The sequence below is a fragment of the Wolffia australiana genome, chromosome 5 (genome assembly GCF_029677425.1).
Source record: "Wolffia australiana isolate 7733 chromosome 5, ASM2967742v1".
NCBI classification, from domain to species: Eukaryota; Viridiplantae; Streptophyta; class Magnoliopsida; order Alismatales; family Araceae; genus Wolffia; species Wolffia australiana.
In genome coordinates this window covers 3,986,750-4,006,562 of record NC_135839.1, presented here as the reverse complement: position 1 = coordinate 4,006,562, position 19,813 = coordinate 3,986,750, and the positions used below count along the sequence as shown (strand labels likewise).

The 19,813-nt window shown below is 44.6% G+C and overlaps 1 pseudogene; it reads right to left on the bottom strand.

Moving 5' to 3' along the window:
- Window positions 1-3,590: 3,590 nt before the first annotated feature.
- On the bottom strand, window positions 3,591-3,688 carry LOC144703975 (small nucleolar RNA R71; annotated as a pseudogene).
- Window positions 3,689-19,813: the final 16,125 nt, after the last annotated feature.

Sequence of the window (19,813 nt, the reverse complement as noted above, 5' to 3'; positions counted from 1 at the left end):
GGGTTTTATTGCAATTATTTTAAAGTTTTAGGAAAAAAACCAGAGGAGAGAGAATGCGCAAGGGGTATATACACAATTATTTTCGGGCGGCGTCGGTAGGAAATTTTACGTTTTACACAGGATTATGTATAACTTGTCAGGCGACCTTCTTTGGCGGCGACGTTGCCTCGTCACAACCGTCGGATAAGAATCCGAAAACGGGTAGTGATAGAGGCCACTTGATGGTAAGTTTACTACCCTTGTGATAAGCTCAAATTTGGGGTGTTTTTACTGGTTATTTATTAGTTGGTTGTGTGAGGATTGAGCTTATGCAACACAATTTATAACCTCACAGCCTTAAGGCGAGTAAGGGTCGATCCGCAGGGAGCACGGAAAAAAATATTAGTTCTTTTCAGTTTTCTTTAAATTATCAGTTCTGAACATTCAATTTTAACAGTCAAAGAAATAATCTTCAGTAAAGTTCTTTTTCACTCAGAAAAGATGTGTGGAATAATCCTCTTAGGAATAGCAAATTACTACTCAAGGTTAAACCTCAAGATTGAGCACTTATTTTAAGAAACGCCTTTATCCACAGACCTATTCCTGTGGATTTGGCAAGATATCAAACACCTGGTAGGCGCATCTATGGTCACCTCTGCCCGCAGCTTGGCAGCCTGCAGAGGTGATTGCCGGTGTGCCTGTAGGTTGCGCGAGCGCGCCTGAAGTGCTTGCTGCGCGCAGGCTTTGCCTGCGCACTGCACTTGCGGTGCGCGGCCAAGACTTGCGCGCAGCGCTTGCGGCGCGAGGCAGCCTGCGTGCGGCTGCCTCTTGTGCGCAGGCGGCTGCCTGCACGCCGGAATGCTTCCTGTGCGCAGGCAGCTTCCTGTGCACAGGCAGCTTCCTGGTGGTCAAGGTCGTGGGCAACCTTGACTGCAGCAGTGGCTGAACTCTGTGCAGGTGTACAACTTAGATGGTTTGAAATTTTGATTGTAAACAGATTGTAGAGGGAATTGGGGAATTGAAAGGTGGACGAACATGACAAACGATTCGAACGACTGCAAACTCAAAAAATCAAACGTGGACAGAGGAACAACAGAGGTTGGAAAATGCTGAAGACACAGATTGTGATCTCCAGCCCAACTCTGATTGTCTTAGAAGGGAGAAGAGGAAGAACACTGAAACCAAAACAATCACACCTCCTTGGGTCACGCCCTTCCGGCAAGGAGATGATCTTCTTGGCCTGGTTATGCCTCAGTTTGCCTCTCTCCCAGCTCCAATGCTCAGCAGCTCTTGGAGGGTCTGCAGAAATCCTTCCTCTCCGAGCCCTAGCTTCCTTGAGAGAAATTCTGGACAACCTCAAAATGAACTCTCAAGAGAGTATTTATAGGTTTCTCTTAACACATGCCCCGGGGGCATTTTCGGAATTTTCTTCTTCTTGAATTTTTGCCAACTCCTCTTGATTCTTGTCGTCCTCCTTTGGTTGTCTTAACCTGTTTCTGAACCTACTAACCAAAAAAATGTCAAGTATAATCCACTTGATTCGAAGAATCAAGTGGGGTTAGTAATTTTATAAAATAATGCATATGCATGACAACTCACATGAATTAACTAAATATTCTTGATGCTTTGATACTTAAAAGTCTAAATATTTGATGACTTATTGAGAGTCATCACCTTGCGACGCATGCAGTGCGCACGCACAGGCGGTGATGTGGCGGCCTGCAAGTGGGTCTGGTAGTGAAAACAATGCAGGTTAGGTGCTTGGCGATACTTACGGCATCTATTTTTCTCACCTATTCTCTATCTTTTTCTATTTTCGCCAAGGGGTACGTGGCGCATAAGAATACACCCGCACTTAGAAATTGAAAGGGTGCTAGCCAATAACGAAGTGACACATTATTGTGTGTTATAAGATTAAATGATTACATAAATGAATTTCAATGCAATGGTTTACATTGGTTTAAATTCATTTATTTATAACTATTGATCCCGAAGTTCGATTAAGATGATTTTTTTTGTGGAATTGCTCGTCTTGATTCACTCTTTTTATCCGTATGGTTGGATCATTAAGATCAAGACTACATTAATAGATACAAGTTAATTACTAAGTGGCGGTAAATGGGGATTTTTACCATGTAACCTATGTATAAAAGCTACATTTCGAGAGGGGGGGGGCTGATTCTTGATGGTTCTCTATCACAACTGCAAGACAGAGAGGAGCCCAGACTGGATCAACCTGTTGGGTACCTTTCCCTTCATTGTATTTGAATTTTTGGGGCATTTAAAATCAAATTAGTTCAATTTCTTGATTGTTCTTCTTGATTCTGTTCTGAACCTCTAAATCGCTTGGCTTGAGCGGCATGTACAATCCCTGAGTAGGATTGAGTGGAGACATCGAGAGATTTAACTGGGAATTCAAGTGCATTTCATAAGAAAACTCTAAAAAAAACTTTAATTTCTAGGGTATTAAAATTTATTTTTTATTTTTGTTATCTAACAGTGTAGTTAGTTCTGAATTATCAAACTTAAAAAAACCAACCAACCAAACCAAAATTTTATTCTTAATCCCTCTAATTGAATTCCTTGATCCTTTCATTTGAATCAATTAATTCAACTGAGAGCTTCTTTTTTCTTCTACTCTTCTCATCTCTTCTACCTCCCTCTCAGAATTCTTTGCCTATTAGGTTGATTTGATCCTCATTGAAGATCAAATTAATCCTACTTATCGAAAAATCATTGAATGGAACTCCTTACTAACCTCCCTTGGACGATAGCTCTACTCATCATTGTGCATCTTAAGTGATGTTTTATAAACGTTATTGTATAAGCTAAAATTGACAGCGACAAGGGTTCAAAATTGCATAAAATTTACCCCTATTTTTGGCATATTAATTGGCGATGTTGCAGGGAGGCAAGGCTAAGGAATTTTACTGACTTTCAAATATAAAAGAAATTTTGGCAAGTGTTACTTGAATTGCTGATAAGTATCTTCATTACGAGTTTTCAATTGAAAGGTGATTTGAGGGGCTAACGACTAACGGGTGTTTGTGTTTGAATTAGTGGTTTTGTATGAAGCTTTGGTCTGAATTTGAATCAGAGAGTAGTAACACATTTTCCCCAGTAGTAGAGCCCCCCACACCCAAATCACCCTTCACTAACCCTACATTCATAGAAGAGACGTTAATTAGAATCCCACCAATGTGTCCTATAGGGAATGGAGTAGGAAACCCTGAAGTAGTTAATGAAGGATGAAGGAGGATTAGAGAATATTCAACACCAGCTGAAACTCCCATTTAAACCAGGATATCTGTCCCAATCGGAGATGATGTGATGTTTAGAATTGACCCACACCAATTTCAGTTACTACCAGCCTTTTTAGGGAAGGCAAATGAAGAGCCATATGATTTTTTAGAAAAATTTTATGAAGCCTGTGATAGTTGTACCTACCCCAGAATTTCGAAGGAAGCAGTGAGAATGAAATTGTTCCCTCATGTCCTTAAGGATAGAGCAAAAGATTGGTCTAGAACGTTGAGGACAAACTTTGAATCCTGGAATGAGATGGAGAAAGTTTTTTAAAGAGATATTGTACAGTAACAAGGATGAACTCCTTTAGACGAGAAATTAGGAACTTTCAGTAGGGAAGCGACACCTTTAGTGAAGCTTGGGAAAGATTGATGGGGCTCATAAGAAAATGCCCCCACCATGGCATTCTCAAATGGGAGTTAGTTCAAATATTTTATGAAGGATTGAATGATGTTGAATAAGGAAGAGTTGATATTCCAAGTGGAGGAGCAATAGCAGACATGTATGAGGATGAAGCCATGGCCCTCCTACAAAAAATGTCAGACAATCTAGCCTACGACCAAGATGCCTCCGATCATGTGAGGGTCAATCCTCTAAAGGGTGGATTATTGGATGTTAGGGGGGCAGAACCTCAGATCACTATGGGTTGAAATGAAAAACAGATCGGTGTCATGATGGGAAGCGCCATTGAGAAGAGGAATGAAAAAATGATTTCTTTCTGGCAAGGGCAGAGTAGTGGAGGAGCACAGAACCAAATCAGTCGATGTGAGATGTGCTCAAGTGATGGCCACATGGGAGAAGAGCCCAATGATTTTAGATGTGAGTGCCATAGGCAGACAGGAGATGAACGATGGTCAGTGGGCCCCTAGAGGAAACTTAGGCGCACAGGGATGGAACAGTACTAATCGGCCATCTCAACAACTATTCCAACCGAAGGCAAACTATCCACATCAACAACAACATTATCAACCTTACCGGAATTTTTCAGATCCCACTAATGCAACTCTCACCAAGGTAATTGAAGAGCTTCAAGGGGACAAGAAGAGGATGATCAAGCTTTTTGAAGAAATGGAGGAGCGGCATCGGCGGGAGATGGATAAGCTCAAGGCGGAGGTGGGACTTCACATCGGTCAACAATTCTTGCACGGTGGAGCACCACAAGGTACTTGTGAAGACCCCACAAGATGGGCCCAAAATCAGGTAACATCCCTATCAAAGCTTGCATTAATCCTAATAATTTGCTTTATGTTGATGATATGTAGAGCATAGCTAGTGAGCACACCCATAATGTGCATGCCATAGTCGAAAATAAGTAAGAAAGAGAGTTAAATTCTGTGTCGAAACTTAGAAGTGGGAGAGAACTATCTAATCCATTTGCATCTCTAGAAAAAAAAAGTGGCCGAGGAAACTTTAGATAAATAAGAAAAAGATGCGGAAATTGTAGGAGATGAAAATCAGGAAAAGGAACCCGATCCTAAAGCCTACTGTTCACCTATCCCTTTCCCTAGTGCTCTACAATCAAAGAAAGAAAAATCAAAAGAGAGTCCACTTCTTGAGTATTTAAAGGAAATCACCGTTGAAATTCCTGTTTTAGATGCAATACAATACATCCCTGATTACTCAAAATTTGTGAAAAATCTCTGCACACCTCCTAGGAAGCAAAAGAAGATTCAACTTTCAGAAAATAATAGCTCAATCTTTTTGCATGAATTACCTCAAAAGCGCAAAGATCCAGGAGCACCAGTAATCAAATGTAAAATTAGGGGTGAATTATTTAGCAAAGCCTTACTTGATTCAGGAGCAAGCGTGAATATTATGCCTGAGGCTTCATTTGAAACTTTTTAATTTGGAGAATTCCAACAAGTGAATTTAGAATTGCAGTTAGGGGATGGATCAATTAGAAGACGATGTGGTCAGCTGGTGGATGTAGTTATGAAAGTGGAAAAGTGTTCATTTCCTGTGGATTTTATACTAGTGGATGTGAAAATTTCAGGGAAAATTAGTCATGCATCCATTAATCTCCTATCGCAAGAGTAAACACTGATTGGAATAAAGGGAAGATTAAATTGAGAATGGGAAAGGAGGAGATTGAATTACCAATTTCTCAAATGATGAGATGTCCCAATAGTAGTCAAGAAGATATTTATACGTGCTCCTTAGATGATGAAGATGATGAATGCAATGCTATGGAGAAAATGACGTACGACGTCATGGATGTGAATGGGAGTGTTTATGAAGGGGAGGAGGCTGACGGAAAAGAAATGAAGTGTGAGAGCATGCATAATCATATATCTATGCCTACTGATGAATTAGAGTTGAAACCTCCTCCTTATCATCTTACATATGATTTCCTAGGTCCAGGAAAAATGTACCCAGTGATTATCTCCTCTACACTCACCATGGTCAGGAAGCTAATCTTTTAAAAGTATTACTAAAACATAAAAATTCCACTGGATGGAGCATAGAAGACATCAAGGGAATCAGCCCTGATGTCTGCCAGCATAGAACTTTTATCGAAGAGGGGTCAGAGCTATCAGTACAACATCAACGTCACCTAAACCCTTATCTATATGACGTAGTGTCCAAAGAAATTACCAAGTGGCTGAAAGGAGGGTTCATTTATGCTATTTCAGAAAGTAAATGGTTGAATCCAATTCATGTAGTACCTAAAAAAACAGGAATTACTGTTCAAAAAGATCAGGATGGAGAAGAGATCCAAACTAGGGTAGCGTCAAGTTGGAGGGTGTGCATAGATTATAGGAAGTTAAATTTAGCAACCAAAAAAGATGACTACCCCTTACCCTTTATTGATCAAATCCTTGAAAATTTAGCTGGCCAAAGTTTTTATTGTTTCTTAGATGGTTATTCAGGATACAATCAAACTGGAATTCATGAAAGTCATAAAGATAAGACTACATTCACATGCCTTTTAGGAACATTTGCTTTTAGAAAAATGCCATTTGGACTTTGTAATGCGCTAGCAACCTTTCAAAGGTGCATGAGTGCTATATGTTTTGATCTTATTGGTACATGTGATGAGGTTTTCATTGATGAATTTTTTGTGTTTGGCGAATCTTTAGAGTGTTGCTTGCTAACTTGAATAAGGTGTTACAGATTTGCAAAGGAAAACAAGTTAGTGCTCAGTTGGGAGAAATCCCTTTTTTCGGTGGACAGAGGATCTTTCTAGGCCACCATGTCAGCAAGCAGGGGCTGACAGTGGACAAGGCAAAGATCGAGATCATCAAGGAGCTTCCACTCGCATCGACCCTAAAGCAATGTAGATGCTTTTGGGCCATGCTGGATTTTATCGTCGCTTTATTAAAGATTTGGCCAAAGTGGCTAAACCCCTCACTTTGCTTCTTTCTAAAGACAAAGAACTCATTTTGAATGACGAATGCAAGTTGACTTTTAATTTGATTAAAGAAGCATTAGTTACGGCTCCTATCTTACAAGCTCCAAATTGGAGTGTTCCCTTTGAGATTTTTTGTGATGCTTCAGATTATGCAGTCGGAGCAGTTTTGGGTCAACGCAAAGACAAGAAACCTACGGCTCTTTATTATGCAAATAATACTCTCGATGTCGCTCAGGTAAATTACTCTACCACGGAAAAGGAGTTACTTGCAATTGTCTTTGCTTTAGATAAATTTTGATCATACCTTACAGCCAATAAGATTATAATATTTTCAGATCATGCTGCCCTTAAACATTTGCTAAGCAAGAAAGAAACAAAACCAAGACTAATGAGATGGATTTTGTTAATGCATGAGTTTGACATTAAAATTTGGGAGAGGCGGGGAGTGGATAATGGGCCAGCCGATCACCTCGTAGATTCTTTTCCTGATGAGCATATTCTAGGAATTTCTACAAGGAAATTACCTTGGTATGCTCATATAGTTAATTACTTTGTAACTGGTCAATTACCGGATGGTTGGGATTATGATGATCGAAAAATGTTTTTTAAGGACATTAAGTATTATTACTGGGATGAGCGTGAATTATTTAGATTGGGAATTCATCAAATTTTAGGTGTATACTAGAGGAAGAACAATGGAGAGTTTGAAATCTTATCACTCATCCTTGTGTGGTGGACATTATGACGTAGGACGACTAAGGAAAAGGGCGATTGAGGAGATGGATGGGTTGACGATGGATAAAGGGTGATAGACGGGTTTGTAGGGAAGGATAAAACAGTCCACAGAAATTCACACGGTCAGATTCGGACTTTAAAACTGATAAAAATCTAGTGGTGCAGCTCCGACCCTTATCGAGGGGGGGAGTACTGTCTTCCCCCACCGCGACGATGCCTAAGCACCGAAATCAATACCCAAATTCGCATCGCAGGGAAACATTTGAGAAAGAGAGAGAGGAAATGGAAAATCCAAACCAAATCTAATTTCTGACGGCGGTGTAAACTTCTCGAGATGGATGGGTTGACGACGGGTAAAGGGTGATAGACGGGTTTCTACACCAAGGAGTTCAAGCGTACCTCAGCACCGTAGTGCGTGAAGAGGTTGTGGGGATTTCAGATCCTGACGAGGCTGGGCGAATCCGGGCGTTGAGAGGTCCATTAGATGAGGAAGATTCTGGGTGTTCCGGACGTTGAACGGCCCTGGTAGTGAGTAGATGTCATTGTTGTAGAGTTAGGCGTAGGCGAATACCCGCGTGCGCGTAGGGTGTGCGGAGCGCACAAAGCGCGCAGAGCAGTGCGTGCGCGGAGTGCGCAGAGAGCGTGCAGTGCACTCGAAGCACGCGTAGCGCGCGTGGCTCGAAGCGTCGGACGGCGTCGACGACAACCGACGTCGGTGGCACAAGCGTGCACGGCGCTGACTGGCAGCCTGGGGCGGCGGCCTTGAGCTGCCTCGAGCAACAGCCTGGGGCGGCCGGGGGCGGCGGCCTTGGGCGGCCGGGAACGGCGGCCTTGGGCTGCCTTGGGCGGCAGCCTGGGGCGGAGGCCTAGGGCTGCCTTGGGCGGCAGCCTGGGGCTGCCTGGGCGGTGGCCTTGGGCTGCGTTGGGCGGCAGCCTGGGGCGGCCTGGGCGGCGGCCTAGGGCTGCCTTGGGCGGCAGCTTGGGGTGGCCTGGGGCTGCGGCCTTGGGCTGCCATGGGCGGCAGCCTCGGGTAGCCTTGGGCGGCGGCCTTGGGTTGCTTTGGGCGGTAGCCTAGGGCGGCCTAGGCGACGGCCTAGGGCTGCCAAGGGCGAAGGACAAGAAGGGGAGAGAAAGAGAGAGAAGAGGGAAGGGGATGGAATGGAGAGGAGGAGAAGGACAAGGTCGGCGATGCGAGGCAGCGGTGGCAGCAACGGCGGTGGCGGGGCTAGGGTTGGAGAGGGATAGGGAGTCCTCGGGCAGTCCTCCAAGAAGAGTTAAACAAAACTCAATTCTTGAAATATGACTGCCTAAGTGTTTCTTGAAAACAATGGCCTATATATACAGGCCTTGGAGGAAAGAGAAAATGACGAGAAATTAGAGCCGAGAAATTAAAGACGTGCTTCATGTCATGCCAAAGGACAGTTGTTGATCTGCCTCTAGTGACGTGTCATGACGCACGTTGGGATGTGTGTGGGTGGAGACGTGCGTGACAACGGTTGCAGCGTGTCCGTGGCGGAGGCGTTGACTTTAGTTGACTTCACCGTTGAGTCCGTAGCGGGAGTTCTTACTTTGGTTGACCATATCGACGCGTCTGATGGTGATGTGTTGGCATCCTCGCCATCACATTACTCCTCTAAGGTCTTACAATGTGGCTTTTATTGGCTACATCTTCATCGGGATGCATATGAATTTTTGATGCAACACGTACGACCACCATCGATGATGCGCATTGCAACACAGGGCGGGAAACGGACAGCGAGTATAATTTGATGATTAATGTAATGATGCAATGTTTGTAGGAAAACAACGAGAAGTACAACAGAACAGCTGAGATAAGACGAGCACCCTGCAAGAGTTCCCGTACGTCCCACGTACGATCTGACTCCCAATGACCCGTTAGATCAAGCAAAGGATGCCGTAGAGGTGGGTGTCCTTGATCCAACTATCTATTCTAGAAACAAGATGACGGGCAGGATAACGAGTGGAGATAACTACCCAAACCCCAATGTATGAGAGTCAGCAAAGGGTGAGGTCCGAAGGTAGAGCACGTGAGAGAATATTGCAAGAGATAATAACACGCAAGAAAGGGATTAGCGTTGTGACCTGCGGACTAGAGTCCGGTAGTCGCGATGGTTGAAGCCGAGTCGTAATTGGTGTGGCGGGCTGGTCCGGCAAGACGGAGGGCGAGCTGAGACAGTCGGCCAAGGATGTCCGGACAACAAGGGGCGGTAGGAGGCGGCGCGGAGGCCCAGAGGCGGCGCCCGCTGTCATTCGGCGGATGCGTGGGGAGCCTGTGGATGCTGGCCGCCAGAGATGCCTGGAAGTGGACGTCACCACTGGTTGGAGGCGTGCGGATCTTGTGCTGGCAGATGGTGGGCAGCGGGTCCCCGGGGTGGGCGACTGCCGCACGTGAAGTGTCCGCGGTCGAAGGCGGTGGACGGGGCCCTCGGATGGGCGTCCTTGCTGGAGCATCCGTGGTCGACGGCGGCGGAAGGGCCCTCGGATAGGCATCCCTGCTGGTTGGCGGTGGCCGGATTGGGCGTTGGCCGCTGGCGGGACAAGGCCTGGGGATAGGCGCCAGCAACGTGTGGGCTACGGCGATTGACAAGCGGCTGCTGCTATGGCGAGCTGCGGTGCTCGGCAGTGGCGAGCGGCAATCGGCGGCCAGCAGCGAGCGGCGACGATGAGCGGGGGTACCGGCAGCCAAAGGATGCGACAGTGACAGCAGCGGCGAGCAACAACAGTGGCGACGGCGGTAGCCCACGGAAGCCCAAACGCTTCTCCTCTTGTCTCTTTTTTTATGTCTTGGCAAAAATGCCACTCTAGTTGATGACTTTTACCTGTGAATGCCACTGCTTAAATCGGGGTCACACTGAGTTGACTCAGTAGTGACCTGGCGATACGTAATACCGAGTCGCGCTTAGTTGACTCAGCACCGGAATCGACCAGTCACGCTGAGTCAACTTGACTGCTGACCCGGTCGACCTTTCCCCGCGTCTAGGTTGTCCAACGGCAGTGGCAGCAATTGAGGGGGGGGGGGGGGGAAAGGAGGGGAAAACAGGCGCCCAGCGGCCTGTGGTCGGACGCTTGAGTGGGCGTGGCTCGCAAACGGCGGGCACCCTGCTTGGGGCACCGAAGGCCGCTAAGCTGGCGGGGCGCTTGGGCTCGAGCGCGTTTGGCTGATCGGAATGGCTGTATTCAGGCACCATTCGAGCTGGCGGCGTTCAGGACAGACGTCGCAATTGTCCGAGGGCAAGCACCGGGTCCACGCGAGCGGCAAACAGGGGAAGCTCGTCTTAGCAGCGGCAGAAAGTGGATTCAGGCGGTCTCACTCCTCAGAGAGATGGACGCGGGGCGACAGGGGTGGCGGCACGTTCCAACGCAACACGTCTATCTTCAGACCAACGACGGGCGGTGGTGGCGGCGTGGCGGCTGCTTCCTCTTCTTCTCCTTCAAGGGGGGGGGGGAGGTCTCTCCCCGTAGCAAGCTGCAAAAACACAATTCAAACATTCTCTAATCTCCTCTAGGGAATCTCTTCTCCTTTTATAGTTGGAGAGAGGGAACCCTAGGGGTGGCTCGTTATTAGGGAAAACCCCTAATCGAGCGATAAAATGCAGTTCAAAGTACGACGGAAGGGCCAAAACACGGAGGCCCTCCCCAAACAAAAACACAACGAGAAAGTTCAGGAAAACGCGAGGGAAATAAATTGGGGAAGCCTCCTCGTCACGTCGTGTATTTTAACTCTGGGTCCTTCTTGTCAGCTCGGGCGTCACAGCGTGGTTGCTGACATGTCAGCGGGGGTTGACCTTGTGCTTCGACTTGCGGATGGTCCCCCATCAATTTTGTAAGAGATGCATTCGTTGCCAAGCAGCGGTGAATGTAGGTTGCAACAATAAAATGCCTCTACAACCTATTCTTGAAGTCGAATTGTTTGATCTTCGGGGAATTGATTTTATGGGACCTTTTCCCCCATCTTTTGGATGTGAATACATTTTGGTAGGTGTGGATTATGTCTCAAAATTGGTAGAAGCCATACCAACACGAAACAGTGATCACAAAGTAGTTTTAAGGTTTGTCAAAGATTATATATTTTCCAGATTTGGGTGCCCACGAGCTATTATTAGTGGTGGTAGAACTTATTTCAATAACAAATCCTTTAAGGACTTGTTAAAACCATATGGAGTCCATCATCGACTTACCACTCTCTATCATCCTCAAGCTAATGGCCAAGTGGAAATCTCAAATAGAGAGATTAAAAATATGTTGAAAACAATTATCAAACCTAATGGGAAAGACTAGTCGAACAAGTTGCCGGATGCAATATGGGAATATCGGACTGCATATTAAACTCCATTAGGAATGTTGCCATACAGGTTAGTTTTTGGAAAAACTTGGTATGTTCCCTTAGAAATCGAACATCGAGCCTTATGGGCTATTAAAAAGCTTAGTATTTCTTTTGATGATTCAGATGAACACCATTTATTGCTGCTACATGAGTTGGAGGAGTTGTGAAATGAAGCGTATGAGAACTCTCGCATCTACAAAGCCAGAATGAAGGCATTCCACGATCAACACATTTACCGGAAGGTTTTTGTCCCTTAACATTCTTGACTTAAAATTTTTCCAGGGTAGCTTAACTCAAGATGGGATGGACCGTATATTGTATGCCAACCTTCTGACAACGAGTCTGTCCTTATTCGAGACCCAAAATGTGGAGCGAAATTCAAAGTCAACGGGCAACGTTTGAAACCTTACCTCGATCATGAGCCTCAACCTCCAAACGAGGATATATCTCTCGCAGCGGCGACATCATCGCTCGATTAGAGTTCTCAATTAAATTGTTTATTTTGTGCCATTTGTCTTAGGATTTGTTATTCTGCACTATTTGGGTAACTTATTTTTGCTTGTGTCTTCTTTGGTACCGTTGACCAGGTTGAAAGCCTTATGATATCCTATGAAGCAGTAGTGTCTTCAGGATCTTTCACTTCTCGTGTTATTCATCACGATGTCGCCATCCTCACTGTTTGCTATTCTCCCCCTCAAGTTTCCTTTTGGTTATTTTTATTTTTAGTTATGCATTGCGGACCATGCACGTTTTAGTAGGGGGGAGGGAATCTTATAGTTTATATGGAAAATTTCTATTTATTCATTGAAGTTTAGAACAATTTACATGATAGAAAAATTTTCATCCGATAGGTTTGTTAATATGTGTAGAGAAGTAAGATCCTAGAGCGGATCAAGAGCATCCTAGAGGTGGAACATTGTGTAATTTTGAGCAGTGTGGGTTCAATTTCAATTTTGCAAGGGTGTCTAATAGGTGATTAGATGATGGAAAGACTAAGGGTAGTAGCTCTATGCTCCAAAGGTGCGGTGAAGAGTGAATTGAGATCCCCCATTCCATCAGCTCACAATAGCTGATCCCACTTATGTATTTTGTCTCACCATTAGCCTACTCTCATTTCAAAATAGTGGTGAGTCATTCTCCAAGTTCTACGCACAGAATACATCTCCTTCAACCACATCACTGCTTCACACTCTTCACATCTTATCTATCATCAATTTGATCCCAGTGTAGAGGATACACCTATCTCCCAAGTACATCTATCTTCCTTTCCACGATATCAAGTTGATATCGCCCCTTTGCCATTTTTTCTGTCCATGCCTCGCTCTGCATTATCTCAATCTTATTCTTCTGTCCTCTCTATCTTGGCCAATGTGATTGACATGCCACTCATGCTAGTGTGTTAAGATGATCAGAAATCACTCTTCTATTTCAAATAAAAAAAAATGAAGAATAAATTTTACATTGAAAAAAAAAATTAGGAAAAAGAAGAAGAAATAGAAGAAATAGAAGAAATAGAAGAAATAGAAGAAATAGAAGAAATAGAAGAAATAGAAGAAATAGAAGAAATAGAAGAGGAAGGAGTTTAAGCATGTATGAGTTTCCTATGTTAAATTTCCCTTCATGGTCATATTGTTCTACATCTTTGTATCATCACATTGGTTCATCCTTTTTATCTCCCCCATTTCATCTAAAATCTTGGGAGTAGGTTATCTTAGGTAGCACCACATCTCCTTGACCATACATTCACCCCATTGTTAACACCTACCCCATTTCCTTCAGAAGAATTCCATTTTTCCTATCACAATTCCAAACATTTTGCCATCTATTCTTGTTGTTATCTTCCATATTCTGGTTCAACATGAGGAGGAAGCTGGCTTCTACTATTTTTGGGTAGGAGGAAAGCTAATGGAGAGACAAGTACTAGGTGGCCGCCACCCCCGGGAGCGAGTGATCTTGCTTGCGAGAGGTGTGAGGCTAGCTTCAAATGAGTGCAGCGAGTTATCTTAGGAGTAAAGTGTCATACCTAGCAAAAATTACACTCCCTTTTCATCTACTTAGGCATCCAGCTCAAGGTGAAAGGAACCCCACATTCCTGAAACGGTTGAAGCTCAAATTGTCATTTAGTGTTTTGTCTTAGCTTGTGATTGATATATTTAACTTTTCCAACACTCTTTCATTGACCTACAGGATAGGAAAAAATGATAATTTGGCAAACTACTTAAATGTTGCTAAGGGACTATCAATGTCTATGTAGGGGGGTATATGATAACACCCTAAATTTGGTCTTTATTTCATGCTATTAGCCAAATTTGATGCAGATAAAGAGCTTAAAATGGGGTTGTTATCATTGATTTACATGAAAATACTGTTTTCAAGTGATTTCTCATTTTCCCTACTTTTCTGTTTATTCTATCAATTTTAAGGGATTTTTCAGCTTGAAATAATTGTTTTTGAATGAAAATGGCAAGTTTAATATTTAATTTTGAGATCTATTTGTAGGGGGGATGAATCAGGGATTTTTTTAGGATTTTCTAGGATTTTCTGGGATTTATTTGAAGAAGAAATGCATTTTTTAATAAAAAAATTATATTTATAAGAAAAAATTGAGTATTATCAATATGTTCGAAGTTTAAAGGGCCATTTTAAAAAGTTTCTTTGCAATGATACCCTCAAAATAGCTCTCGGTCGTGGTTGCAGGCGTAAAGATATGATTTAAAATGTTCTAGGGTTTTATTGAAATTATTTCATATTTTGCTTTAATGTTTTACGAAAAAAACAGAGGAGAGAGAATACGCAAAGGGTATATACACCATTATTTTTGGGCGGCGTTGGGTGCCAATTTTACACTTTACAAAGGATTATGTTTAAATTGTTAGGCAACCTTCGTTGGTGGCGACGTGGCCTCGTCACAGCCGTCGGATGAGAATCCGACGACGGGTAGTGATAGAGGCCACTTGGCGGTAAGTTTACTACCGGTGTGGAGCATGCAGTGCGCATGCACGGGCGATGACGTGACGGCCTGCAAGTGGGTATGGCGGTGAAAAAAATGCAAATTTGGTGCTTGGGGATACTTACGGCATCTATTTTTCTCACCATTTCTCTTTCTTTTTCAATTTCGCCAAGGGGTACGTGGTGCAATCAGAACGCACACACACTTAGAAATTGAAAGGGCGCCAGCCAATAACGAAGAGACACATCATTGTGTGTTATAAGATTAAATAATTAAATAAATGAATTTAAATCCAATGGCTAACATTGGTTTAAGTTCATTTATTAATACCTTTGGATCCTCAAGTCCGAATAAGATGATTTTTTTTATGGAATTGCTCGTCTTGAATCACTCTTTTTATCAGTATGGTTAGATCATTAAGATCAAGCCTAGATTGATAGATAAAAGTTAATTACTAAATGGGGGTAAAGGGGGATTTTTACCATGTAACCTATGCATGAAAAGCTAATTTTTTAGAGGGGAGCTGATTCTTGATTATTCGCTATCATAGCTGCAAAACAGAGAGGAGCCCAGCCTGGATCAATCTGTTTGGTACCTTTCCCTTCATTGTATTTGAATATTTGATGCATTTTGAATGAAATTAGTTCAATTTCCTGATTGTTCTTCATTCTGTTCTAAACCTCTAAAACACTTGGCTTGAGCAGCATGTCCAAGCGCTAATTAGGACTGAGTGGAGAAATTGAGAGATTTAACTGGGAATTCAAGTGCATTTCATAAGAAAACTCTAAAAAAAACTTTGATATAAAGGGTATTAAAATTTCTCTTTTTTTTGTTATCTAAAATTCTAGTTAGTTCTAATTTATCAAACTTACAAAAACCAACCAATCAAATCAAAATTTTCTTCTAACTCCCTCTAATTGAATTCCTTGATCCTTTCGTTTGAATCAATTAATTCAACTTAGAGCTTCCTTGTTTCTTCTACTGTCCTCATCTCTTCTACCTCCCTCACTAAATTCTTTGTCTAATTAGGTTGATTTGATCCTCATTGAAGATCAAATTAATCCTACTCACCAAAAAATCATTGATTTGAACTCGTTACTAGCCTCCCTGGGACAATACCTCTACTGATTATTGTGCATATTAAGTGAGGTTTTATAAATTTTATTGTATATGCTAAAATTGACAGCGACAAGGGTTGAAAATTGCATATAATTTAACCCTATTTTTTGCTTATCATCCACGCGCACAGCCCCTTTTCTTTTCAAACCTGTATCTTCATATTCTTATATGTTTCTTGTCTTAGGGGGCATTCCTCTCCAATTGATACCCTCGCGTGGACCCTGTTCTAGGAGCCCATTATATTTCCTATATAGGGAATGGAGTGGGAAGAAGCATTTCATTTTTGGAACCGATAAAACTTCGATGGCCTCTTATGAGAAGAAGAGTAGGGAAGAAGGAGAAGAAGGAAAAGGAAGAAAAAGAGAAAAGAAGGGAGAGAAATGAAGAAGAAGAAGAAAGGAGGAAGAAGAAAAAATAGGAGAGGAAGTGACCCGCAGGTCTCTCTCCCCTCCCATCCATCTCCCGCCACTTCTCATCCCCCCGAGCCCCTTGCCACTGTCGCCGCTCTCCTATTCGCATAAAAGAAGGGAGAAGGAGAAAGAAGACAGAAAAAAGGAAGGAAGAGGAAATGGCGTGCAACAATTCCCTCCCTTCTCCCTATCCTTTTCCATCTTTTCTTTCTATCACAAGGTTGCCACGCGAGCGACGCCTGCTACCATTTCTTTTCTTCTCCACCCCCCTCCCGTTGGTGCTTCCCTCTTCCGCAGGCTTCGACAACGGCCCATCACAGCTGCTACCTCTAGCGGTGCCCCTCAACCGATCCGAGCCAAGCTACAGAGTTTGAACCGCGTCAATGTCCGCCGCACCAGGCACCCTGGGATTGTGGCCCACGGTGATCACCGCCATTGCAACACGGATGTTCGCTCATGGCCGCCCACGCAGCATGCCCTGTGGCCGCACGGTGCGAGCCACCTTGCCGACGTCCGCCACCCTAGGGTCCAAGCACTGTGCGGACCATGTCCAGCGCATTACCCGCGCCTGCTAACTGTTGCCCGCACAACGCGACCCGCGACCACACTACATTAACTGCCCGTGGCCATGCTCGCACTTTTCCACCCACATTTGCGCTCGCACCGCGTCATCGTGTTCATGTACGTCAGTTGCATCGTCCGCTGGTATTGTTGCACGCTGTCTGCGCCGATTGTGCCGCTGCCTGCGCTGTCGCCCCTTCTCCTCTACTACCACTTGTGCCATTGTCGTCGCGCCCCAAGCGTTGACCACGCCTCCTCCGCTCCTGCATCATGATTCATTAGTCACATCAATGCTGCCAGTCGAATGACATTGTACCCGTTTTCGGCACAGCTCCACGGACTCGCCCACCGACTCCTATATGGAGAAGTACCACGACATACTCAGTCCGCCCCATGAGAGCACCGTTACATGAGAGCACCCACGGACTCAGTCCGTTCGGCACAGTAGATACCATCGTGGCTCTAACAAGGGTCAGGATGTCACTATTACCGTCCCCGGCGGCCCGCCTCATAGCCCAGAGCTTGGCGAACCCCACTAGTAGCAGCCTGCACGCACATCATCTAGTTTCATCTATTTAGGGAATTACCCATTGGATGACGCCATTGAGGACGTCCGAGACCATCTAGGTGTCAGAGCATCATCTCAATACCCAACCGGATGACGTCTCTGGCATCACGGTGACCAAACACGTACGCTGCACTAGTGGCGGGGCCTGGTGCAACACTGACCTCTCATCCATTACGTGCGGACGATGGTTAAATGCCAAGGATTGCAATAAGGTGGCGTGTACCAATCAATCACTGCGATGTGGATTTGCGCAGAGTGCACAACGGGCAGGCGTACCGTGGGCAAGGGCGACTAGCCGACTGGGTTCTGAGCTGGATTCAGTAGCACAGAGGGCTCCTACAGCGCAAGGATCAATTTTCGTTGGCGGCATTGACCTAGAGGAGTATTGCGGATAGTGCGCAACACGATCGACGCCCACATTTAACATGTGAAAAACCGACAGATTCTAGGAGAACAATACGGTACCGCCCAAGTAACACCGATGACATGGAAGGTGCGCGGTGTAATAGTGCATTCGTGGCCAAATTTCCAGCCGGCTGGTGCAGCAGGTATCCAGAGGAGACGATAACCAAGGGCAGCAGCACTGTTCCGGTTTCACTCCTATTCCCTTCTCTCTTTCTTTCCTCTATTCTTCTTTCTCTCGTCCCCTTCTCTTCTTCCTCTTCTCCTTCTCTCTTTGGGTGAGACCAAACTATGAACAAGGAGCCTCAAATTGTCATAGTCTTGTATGCCGTTCTAGAACACCATCCTTCCCCCTTTATACAGGCAAGATAGCCCTTACTAAGGGCAAATGAGCCCTTAGTAAGGGCTCACGAGCCATTACTAGCAGGGAGGTCTTATACATAGGACCCCCATTAATACAAAATGAAATTGTGTTCGACGACATGAACGTGACAACATGAAATGATACAACTGATGAGGATACGGACATGACATGATGAAGGCGGATGTGACAAACATGAACACATAAATGCGATAAACACCGAACATAAGAAGCACAATTTAGCGAAAATAAAAATGATCGGATAGGCGGATGTGTTTTACCTGGGGTATTTAAACCGGGGTGTTTTACTTGGCATGCCGGCTAGGCTGAATGCACACTGGTGGGCCGTCGACGATGATGATGGCGGTGGGTCTGAGAAACCTCTCTAGTGGAGCGGGCACGCTTTATCAATTTTCCTTTATGGACTCCATTTCTTCTTTCTACAAGGGACCCTCTTGTTTAATTCACACTACTTTACATCAGTGTAAAAGCTAATTGGCCGATTTTTTATATCAACATCTTCTACTACTGCTAAAGCATAATTGATGGACCACCATCGGCAAGTTCCAGCTCAAGCTCGCCAGAAGCCGCGTCGTGGAGCCCAAGCTGATGTTAAGGACCCAAGCTTGACTTACACGGCGTGACGACCAGTCCGAATAGTCGTTTACTTTCGCTCTATGTCTTTATGGATTTGCTACGAGGCCTCCATGTTTTTGGGCTCCTTCATTTTATTTTCTATGTTTTCTTTGTTGTACTTGGGCCATTAGGGGAATGTCTATCTTTGGTTATTTCTCCTAAGTGGCCCATAAGGGCAACCACCCTTACCTATACAAGGGATGGTGTGCCCTAAACCATCTTTGGACTTTTTTGAATGAAAGTTGGAGTTTATTTAGGTGAAGTTCCACCCTCTCTGTGAGGGAATTATCTCATAATAGCAAGAGGGAACCAGAGGACGTTGATTGTTGATCAACTGTCCCTCCTGTCCATTCATCACCATAAAGACATTATCACTGCCAGAAGAATAGCCATCGTTATCGTCTACAACCGATACACGCGTGTCCAGTAGGTCAAGCATCCTGTCATCGTGTGGCCGGTGCCGACACCTTTGCCCACCGCTGCCATCCTTCCTATGTTCAAGAGCCTGAGGCCCAGCGTTCTCGCTCTGCGCCTTGCCTTATGCGATACTTTCATGTGCTGGTCTCTTTCAGCACCTAACGGCCTCCCCTTTATTTTGCCCATCGTGACCGGGCCCTGCCCTTGTCTTCTGCTCAGAGATTATCCACGCCCCGTCGTGGCGCCCCTGAGTTTGGACGCTCTAACTTTTGACTTACCTAGTCATCATACATCCTTGGTGCCTGCCACGGTGAACATTGATGTCCAGTGACTATGTTGTTTTCGCCACTGCAACTGCAATTTGGTGACGGCTTGCCGCCCGTGGATCCGACAACCTGGCCATTCTTCTTCAGCGACCTTCTGCGTATGACCGCGCCAACGCGCACCAATTCAATCCACCAACACCATCTGCTAGATGTTCTCGCGAGGTGGGCTTGAACCTGAAATCTAGCACAGCACTATTAATATAACTAGTATAAAGGCTAACTAAATATATGTAAAATAAACTATCTACCAATTACTAACCTGAAAAAAATGGGGCGTTGATTCTCTTCTACGTGATGTGCTATAAAGTTGTCTCTCCATCACGTCGCTTTATTGGGAGAATGATTCACA